Source organism: Natrix helvetica (assembly GCF_964273705.1).
Source record: "Natrix helvetica genome assembly, chromosome: 2".
Lineage (NCBI taxonomy): Eukaryota > Metazoa > Chordata > Lepidosauria > Squamata > Natricidae > Natrix > Natrix helvetica.
The window spans coordinates 193,200,389-193,210,291 of NC_138552.1; positions in this window are offsets into that span (position 1 = coordinate 193,200,389).

The following is a 9,903-nucleotide window of genomic DNA, read 5'->3' on the forward strand; positions in this document are numbered from 1 at the left end:
GTTACGGCATCTAGTTCCCTCTGAACTGAGTAACTCTAATGTAATTAAAGAATTACTCTGATTACCTTTCTTGTAAGTGCACTGCTTTTACAGAAACCTACAGAAAATCCATGCAGCAAGTGAAAAATGGAAAAGAAGTGAATAAATGATATTGAGCACCTACATAAATCTTTGACTAGTGAATAAAACAAGAAATATGTCCTAGTTTTGCTCATGTAGTCCAGGCATACTTGGATTTGAAATTCATTAAGAACCTTGTAGGTTTCTGAGGGCAATACATTGTTATTCCTATACCACATTTGGCCCAAGAAATTCAAATATTGATTGAAGAAAGAAGAAGAATTTGATGAAATCATCCCTCATAATGGGGTTCTTAAAGAAGTTACGTTTTTAAATACGTCTCAGGGTTCTTCTTTTTCTTAAGTCTTAAAGAGGATGGCTTTTTAAAAAAAATGATTTAAAATGAGCTGCTTTTAAGGCCTTTGTGCAACTTTTGCCCTAGTGCAGAACTTACGGTATTTCAGTGTTGTGGTGCTGAAATGAGGCCAGGAGGCTTCCATATCCCCAGTTATATTAATAGCCAGCCATTATTTTGGCCTATTCTTGTGTAATGCAACACTATAATGACTGCTTAGGGGAACATAGAATCATTGCTTGGAACTAAACAAAGTAACTATTTAGTATAGCACCCACAACTAAAAGCATAGGAAAAGTCAGTAAGCAAAATATGAAAACCACAGCTCCATCTCTGGGTCATTCTTCAAGTGAGTGGTTCTCAGCAGCATTCTGCATCTGATTCTGGCAAAGCCATTCTGATTAATATATGCAGTATTATTACTTTACCCTTCCAAAAGTTCATTTCCTAAAAGATAACCTAACTGGAAGTCATCCAGAGCTGCACTTTTTGCTAATCCAATTTCTAGCATGATCTGCCTGCAGTTTCTTGAGTGCAGGAACAGTCAAAACCTTCTCTACCCCTCCCAAGCCACTGCAAATGTATCTCCCACCTATATTTTGAAGCACTGTTTCCAAAACGCTGTATTCCATCCTGAATCATTTTCTCTGACTGGTTCGTTCATTTCTGTCTAGTAATATCTTCAGATTTAATTGGATATATTACCCCACAGACACACACACCCCAGTGGTGTAAAGTGGCCTGAATGGGTGCTTCATTCCAGACTGTTCCATCTTATCAGTAACTTCCTGTTTTATACCCCTCCTTTGATCCAGCAATGGCTGATAATGACTATGTAATTCAATAAAGTCTGCTGGATGGCAGCTTTTTTTCCCCAATCTCTTCTGCCAGCATAATTCCATTCCATCTTATATCTCCCAGGAAGTGCCCTTTTGGGGTTCCCCCTTCCCCACCTTGTGCCCTCTGTGCACTAATGCTTCTCTTTCATTATTTGTAAAATTAAGTTGCACGTTAGAACAAAGTTACAAAGTTTCAATGAATTATGCTTCTTTGCTTCAATGAAGCTCAATCATCATTTCCTCCATGCGCTGAAGTTTCTGTAGACCTACAGCGGAACCTAGAAACAAAAGAACAACCCGTTCCTTTTGCTTAGAGATTTGTAACATCAGAGCAAGAAAGAAAGGCTCTACATTAGTGACAAAGGAAAGAATAGGGGAAGGGAGTAGGAAAGCTTCCACGTGTGAAAGCAAAGAAAAAGAAAGAAAGCTAGTGAAAAGGGGACAATTTCTAAAAAGAAAGGGAAGGTATTGTGACTTTCTCCCATATGGAGCCAGCCAGCAAAGTTTGCCTTCTAAGCACATATGGGAAAGCCAAGAAACAAAGGAATAACCAGTCAAGATCTGCAGTGGTCATAGTTTGAACTGGGCACAAAATCTGGCCCTGTTGCGAAACCTTTGGATTGGAGTTTATTAAGTCAGCTTCAGAGAAAGTCTGGAGCAGCAACAAACAGCTTCAGCAACAGTGTCTTAGTCATCTTGAATGACAGTGCCTTTTTTAAGGTGCAATGGATACCTTGGTACCTACAAAACAATCATCATGATGACTAGATGGATAACTTGCTAGATGGTACTTCACCTCACCTCACCTCTCCTCTTCAAGGGTCTTCCTCCTTCAATTTTTCACCACAAGTTTAGTTTATTTGATTTATAGACCGCCCCCTCTCCCCTAAGGGACTCGGGGCGGTGTACAGACATCTCATTAAAAACCGTATACAAAAATAAATACCCTTAGATTCCCATAAAATCGAATTAAACAATAGGCTGTACAAAGTGATAAAAATTAAAAACAACCTAAAACCCACCCCTAAAAATTTAAAATACAGACTTGAGGGACTAAGCTGGGATTAGGCCAGGCCGGCTAAATTGAACAGGTGGGTTTTAAGCTTCTTACGGAAGGAGCAGAGATCGGTGGTTTTTCTGATATCGGGGGGGAGGTCATTCCAGAGGGTCGGGCCCATCACAGAGAAGGCCCTGCTCCTGGGCGTCGCCCGCTGGCACTGCCTAGTGGACAGCACCTGGAGGAGTCCCTCTCTGTGAGAGCGGATCGGCCGAAGGGATGTATGGGGCAGGATGCGATCCCGCAAATACCTAGGTCCTGTGCCATGGAGCGCTTTAAAGATGATAGTCAGCACCTTGAAATGCACCCGAAAAGGCACAGGTAGCCAGGCATATGGGAGAGGGGGGGAGGAGAGAGAGATTTATACCTACCTCTGTTGGGTTTTGAATTTGAGCTTGTATTCTGATTGGTTGATCAGACTCCCATGGGCAACTTGCAGGGGCAACTCTGTAGGCTGTCCTGAGTCCAAAGCTTGGTTGACTCTTGCTGGGTGATTATGTAATGAAAGGGCTGTGGGATTCCTATTATGGCTCTGCCTAAAGGAGGTAGATCTTTTTTTTATGTAATATGGATTGGTCCAGGCCTTAATGGCCCATTGACAAAAGTGGAGGGGGGGTGAGTTTCTGCTTCCCTTTTAGGGGAAATATTCTGCCCTTTTAATATTTCCTAAAATATTTCATCTTTCTAGGAGAGGGATGGGTGGTAACTTCCTACAATTACAGGTAGTCTTTGACTTACGACTGCAATTGAGCTCAACATTTCTGTTGTTAAGTGAAACATTTGATAAATGAGTTTTGCCCCATTTTATACCTTTTCTTGCCACAGCTGTTAAGTGAATCTCTGAAGTTGTGAACGGTTGTTAAGTGAATCTGGATTCCCCATTGATTTTGCTTGTCAGAAAGTCACAGAAGGTGACCTCGTGACCCCAGGACACTGCCTTGATCATAAGTATGAATGAGTTTCCAAGCATCTGAATTTTGATCACGTGACCATGGGGATGCTATAATGGTCATAAGTGTGAAAAAAGTTGTAAGTAACTTTTTACAAACCCCTTGTAACTTCGAACAGTCACTAATTGAACTGCTGTAAATTGAGGACTACCTGTACTCAGTTTTAAGCATTACAAGATATGATGTAAACTCCTTACTGCCACTTTTTCACCTGAATTTCTAAGTTTACACTTCTCCATGGTTTAAAGGTTGATGCTATGCTAGGCAGCGAATATACCATAATACAAAGCAACTTCACAAGATGTTTCATTGTCGGGGGACTTCATATCTTAGGCTAAAAGGGGATATCATTTGGTCCATATTTTTAACTGAACCAGACTAATTTTAACAGCCCTACCAATATGGAGTTAAAATAAAGCTGTCCTTTCGATTGTCTAGCGCCATGATGGCAAACCTTTGGCATGCGTGCCTGAAGTGGCACACGGAGCCATGTCAAATGGCATGTGCGGCGTCCCGCATTCTTCTTCTGGGTTTCTGGTGTGCATGCACAGCTGACAATCAGCTGGCCTTCATGCATGCAGCAGTGCCAGAAACTGGAAGAGCTGGCCTCCCAATTTCCGTCAGGAGCATGTGTACTGGCCAGCTGATAGTCACGCATCTGTAATCAGAAAACTAGCTGGCCAGCGCGCATGCATGCCCCGGAAACCAGAAGTTCATTTTCCAGTGCACGCATGCCCCCACGGCAGCTCCTCTTCCGGGTTGTGTCCCAGACACTTGGTGCCGAAAAGGTGCACCATCACTGGTCTAGTGTATTGAATTCTGCAACACAATAATGAACACAATAATGTGTTCACATGGAGAATTATGGTATAAAACTTATATGAAGCAGTGATATGAGCAAATTGTGATTGCTTCATCTCTCTTTGCTAATAGCTACAAATCCAAAAGAACACAACACTATTGTTGTATTGCCAGTTGGCATCTACAAATTTAAAGCTATTTCCCCAACAGGGAATACACCATGCATGCATATGCAAATATGAATTACCACTATACATATCTTCCCCAGACTCCTCCCTTTTTTCTGAAAAGAACAATGACTTGTCTTTTAGAAAATTAAGTAGAATTTGTTGCTACCATCTTTGCTCAGCCTTAGTTTAAGATGAAATTTGGAGAAAGCTGGATAAGTAAATTGGTACACAAGTAATATGTATCCCAAAGGCTTTCTACTCTCTAGAGGCAAAGGGGAATGTTAGCAAAGAACCGTTCCTAGGTTTATTTATTTCCTGCCTGTGCTAGTTAATGTTTTATGGATTTGGATATTTATGTTCTCCATATATGCTAGAATTCATTTTAACTCTACTTCCTCCTCCTTCACTTGCAAAGAAGGCAAAGAAACCATTGAGATGAAGAAAGAGGATGCCATCCCTCAGGAAAAAGGAGGACAGCACCAAGGGATTCTGGGAAGGTTTCTGAGAGGAGGTTTGAGCTTCCAACATTTTACCCACTGGGTTCAGCCCTGGCACTATTATCAACTATTGATCCTCATTTTCATATGGATGACACACAAGTGATGACATTTCTCCAGGAAATTCATGATAGCACTCATATTTTACCTAGGCCGTTTTGGACATACAGGTAATCCTTGACTTATGATGAAGGGAACAGAATTTCCACTAGGCAAAATTGTTCTTAAGTTTACGTTGCCCCCAATTTCATCATTTTTGCTATGGTTGTTAAGCAAACTACTGCAAGTGTTAAGTCAATCATGCAGTCAGTAAGCAGACCTCCCATTGATTTTGTGTGTCAGAAACCAGCCAGGAAGATCACAAATGACCATCAGATGACCCCAAGACACTGCAGCTCTTGCAATACATGCCAATTGCCAAACACCTGAATTTTGATCATGGGGGTGCTGCAAAGGTTGTAAGTGCTAGGACCAGTCATAAATCACTTTTTTCATTGCTGTTGTAACTTTGAACAGTCGCTAAACAAATGCTTATAAATTAAGGACTACATGTAAGCTGCTTACTTTCAGCAAAGTTGCCTAGTAATTGTCAGTCTGCCTCAAATACAATACAATAGCAGAGTTGGAAGGGACCTTGGAGGTCTTCTAGTCCAACCCCCCTGCCTAGGCAGGAAACCTTATATCATTTCAGACAAATGTCTATCCAACATCTTCTTAAAGACTTCCAGTGTTGGGGCATTCACGACTTCTGGAAGCAAGTTGTTCCACTGATTAGTTGTTCTAACTATCAGGAAATTTCTCCTCAGTTCTATATTGCTTCTCTCCTTGATTAGTTTCCACCCATTGCTTCTTTTTCTACACTCAGGTGCCTTGGAAAATAGTTTGACTCCCTCTTCTTTATGGCAACCCCTGAGATATTGGAACACTGCTATCATGTCTCCCCTAGTCCTTCTTTTCATTAAACTAGACATACCCAGTTCCTGCAACCGTTCTTCATATGTTTTAGTCTCCAGTCCCCTAATCATCTTTGTTGCTCTTCTCTGCACTCTTTCTAGAGTTTCCACATCTTTTCTACATCGTGGTGACCAAAACTGAATGCACTATTCCAAGTGTGGCCTTACCAAGGCCTTATAAAGTGGTATTAACACTTCACGTGATCTTGATTCTATCCCTCTGTTATATTTTAAACAAAGTTTTATTGGTTTTTTTAGGGAAAAGAAAGGAAAGGGGTGGTGGAATGAGTTACAAATTTTGGCAGTTACAAATGTAGAAGGTGTCCCCTCCCCCCGTACTCATGATATTCATTTAAACATAAACTTTAATACTAAATAGCAATATTTTGTCAGCATATAGATTCAGGTAATAATTTCAATCAATTTTTATCATATATATTTTCCTGTTCATTTTTGTGATCTGAGTTTTCTTGGTATTGCCCCTTCTCCCCCCGCCAGCAGCGCTCCGGCCCCTCCCATGTCCTGTAGATCTGGGGTAGGATCATCAGTTTTATCTAGGAGTACTTTGTTTTTTTCCATAAAGGCCTGAGCCTCTGTGGTTGTGTTAATTCTAACTCTTGTGTCCTCCCAGAATATTAACATACCTTCAGGCATCAACCATCTGAACCACACCCCCTTCTGGTATAACTTCTTCGCTAATTGCGAATAGTTTTTTCTTTTCTCTCTCACTTTCTTGGGGATCTGTTTCAGAATGGTTATTTCTCTATCCTGATATTTCAACACTTGCCCCCTTTGTGCACTCAGAATCTCATCTCTTGTAGTCTTTCTGAGAAATTTAACGTGTACCTCCCTGGGCACATTATGTGTTCTAGCATATGCTGAGTTTACTCTATAGACCAGATCCAGTTCCCACCCCATCTGTTGTTTTTCTTTTTGAATGTATTCAGCCAAGATGTTTGTCATGATGTCCCTTAAATCTTCATCATCTGCCTCAACTACATTTTGGAACCTAAGAAAAAAGGACATTCTTTCAAATTCTGTTTTCATTTTCACTTTTTATGTCCTCCTGTCCCTTTAAGATTTGTTGGAACATCTGTTGAAAATCTGTCTCTTGAGGCTTGGGCTGCATCAAAGATGTTAGAATTGTTTGTCCACTAGGACTGGATACTGTAGATGTCGGGGCGGAGACAGCAAAGCCCGGCTTCCCCGGGGTGGTCTTTTAGGTGGCATTATATTGAGCAGAAAGAGTTCAAAGTCAATACAGAAAGGAAACAATTAGGGAGGGCAACCGCCAAGAGAGGTTGGGAGGCAAAGAGTCCAAGCAGAAGGGAATTCTTTCTTTCTAATTGCAACTTCTGGCAATAGAGTAGTAAAGTCCTTTGTTCCAGGAGAGTCCAATACAAACAGGAGATTTATCTGAGTGTCACGGAGACAAAGACAGGAAGCCTGAAGTTCTATGGGTGGAGTCAAATTTCAATGTTTATAAAGACAACGGAAGCAAGCCATCTTGCCCTGCCAGCATCGGAGTTAAGGGGCATAAAAAAAAGTTTTCAAAGTTCCCAAAGTTTCCAGATCATCACCTCATTTATAGAATGACAATCCAAAATCTGCCTTCGTTATGGGCGTGAAATCATTATATAGCTCTCTCCCTTCCTCCTCTCTGGGGCCGAGAGCAGAGTCGTTTCTAGCCACCTATCCGAGGGGGGGGGAAATCCCCCTCCCTCGTCACGCCTCTCCGAGCCGAATTGAAAACAGCTCTAAAAGCAGCTGGCAGTCTCTTTTTTTTTTCTTACAAGCAAAGGAACTGAGGGAAGTTTCCACTTCACCACACAGCAATCGTGTCAGGCCTGTAATTATATTCTTTTAGGATCTTTGGCCTGCCACACTTTCTTATAATTTTCTATGCTGTTTCAATAGTGTAGTAGTTGGGAGGGGGGAATAGAAAGGAGTAGGATTGTAGCATGGATTGTTGACATTCTTTTGTAGAAGCCAAGGTCATCTTTTGTCTCAGCACCTCGACACCTGGCCGGAAGAAGATGGGTGTACATGCCAGCGTGGAAGATGATGATTGGAACATGTGATGGATTTGTGGGTGTGGGGAGAGATCATGAACTTTAACTGGGTGAACCCAGAGCATGTACTTCCAGAGTTGAACTTTCCGTAGCAGTACTAACATGCCTGCGGAATAAATTGCACCTTAAAGGATGTTTTGCCTTGGACAATGATTTATTTCTGCATGGTATTTAGAACCCTAACATTATTTCAACTCTCTACTTTAAAAATATTTCACTAGCTCCCTCCCCCTATCAAGGGGGAAGGGCTGGTGATGGAAGATCTGGTGATGTGGGTCTCGGCATTCCCAATGCTGACCGGGACAGCGTAATTATCAGCGAAGAATTAATGAGAAGCTTTTGGTGATAAGAAGAGGAGTACGGAACTTCAAAGGCAATGGAATGCTGTTTCCAGTTTAATTGCATCTGGAGGAATGCAGGAGGAGACGCGACAAGACGAAGGAAATCTCAGACGGACTTCTTCAGCAAAATTGTGAGTGCATGCTCCCCCTCCTTCCCCCCCAGCTTAGAAGCAAGATTGGAAAAAAAAAAACACCCTTAGAACGGAGGTTTGGGCTCCTTCCAGACGGCAATAAATGAAATGGCATATCACCCTGCAACTAGATGGGAGAGAGATTCCCTTTCAAAATGGGAATTTCAAAGGAGGCAGGAAGAAGGAATTTTTCCAGCATCTGTCACTTGCAAGCCACCACAAATGGGGCTGCAACCAGTAAATGAAGCAAATTGGGCAGTAAATTGGGCTTTCCTCCCAGGACTTGGATGGAAAAGATGCTACTTACAAACTCCTTTGCCATCAGCATGGGGAAATGCTCCAAGCCAGCAGAGGGCACCTACTTGGCCCATAACTCATCCAAGCCAGCAAAGGGCACCTACTTGGCCCATAACTCCTCCAAGCCAACAGGAGGGTCCTTGGCACGTAAAACCCCCTAGCCAGCCATCATTGGTTGAGCTGCAACCTGTGAAGCAGGCAACCCCGGGATGGGTCTTAACCCCAGGTCATGGATGGGAGGGATGCCAGTGGGCACCTGCCCTCCCTCAGCAGATGGCACCATGGCAGAAAGCTGGGCAGTGGCCAACCGAGGGATTGACCTCCCCACCGGTTCCAGTCTCCCCTGCAAGGCCCCAAAAGGTTCTTACCAGACCTTCCTACAGAGAAGAAATCTCCATGGAAGAAGGTATTATCAAAGGGAGGCCTGCGGGATGGATGGCGGGAAATTGTGCGCCTGTAAGGCCCCAAGTGGTTCTTACCCCACCTTCCTACAGAGTAGCAATCACCAACATGGAAGAAGGGATTACCAAAGCCAGGCCTGCAAGATGGGAAGCGGAACAAGGTGCATCTGCAATGCCCCAAAAGATTCTTACTCCCCCTTCCTACAGAGAAGCAATCTCCACCATGGAAGAAGGGTTTACCAAGGGGGCAGCTGCAAGTTGGAGAGCAAGGCAGTGTGATGAAACGGTTCCTGAGTTTAGAGATGTAACTAGGTTCCATTCCTCGTGGGGGCCAATTAAATGCCACCATTGTTGTCAACTTGGCCACAGAGCGTCAGAGTGCTTGGCTCCAGCCCCAATGCCACAAACGTGTGCACCAACCACCACGGCGGTAAAGAGAGGGTCCCAGATGCCACCACAGAAGAGTCATCTGGGCCAACAACCTCTGGAAGAGGATCCCCAACTTAAGGTGAGGAAGTGTCCTACCAAGGGGGAGGCCTCGGAAGAGGAAAAGGGCAGACAATCTCCGGAGGAGGATCCCCAACTTAAGGTGACAAAGAGTCCAACTAAGGGGGAGGCCTCGGAGGGGGAAAAGCCTAAACGACCTCTGGAAGAGGATCCCCAACTGAAGGTGACAAAGAGTCCTACCAAGGGGGAGGCCTCGGAGGAGGGAATTGCCGAAGAACAAACGTGTGTACCAATTGCCACGGTGGTTAAGAGAGGGCCCCAGATGCCTGCACAGAAAAGTCATCTGGGCCAACAACCTCTGGAAGAGGATCCCCAACTTAAAGTGACGAAGTGTCCTACCAAGAGGGAGGCCTCGGAAGAGGAAAAGGGCAAACAATCTCCGGAGGAGGATCCCCAACTGAAGGTGACAAAGAGTCCAACTAAGGGGGAGGCCTCGGAGGGGGAAATGCCCAATCGACCTCTGGAAGAGGAC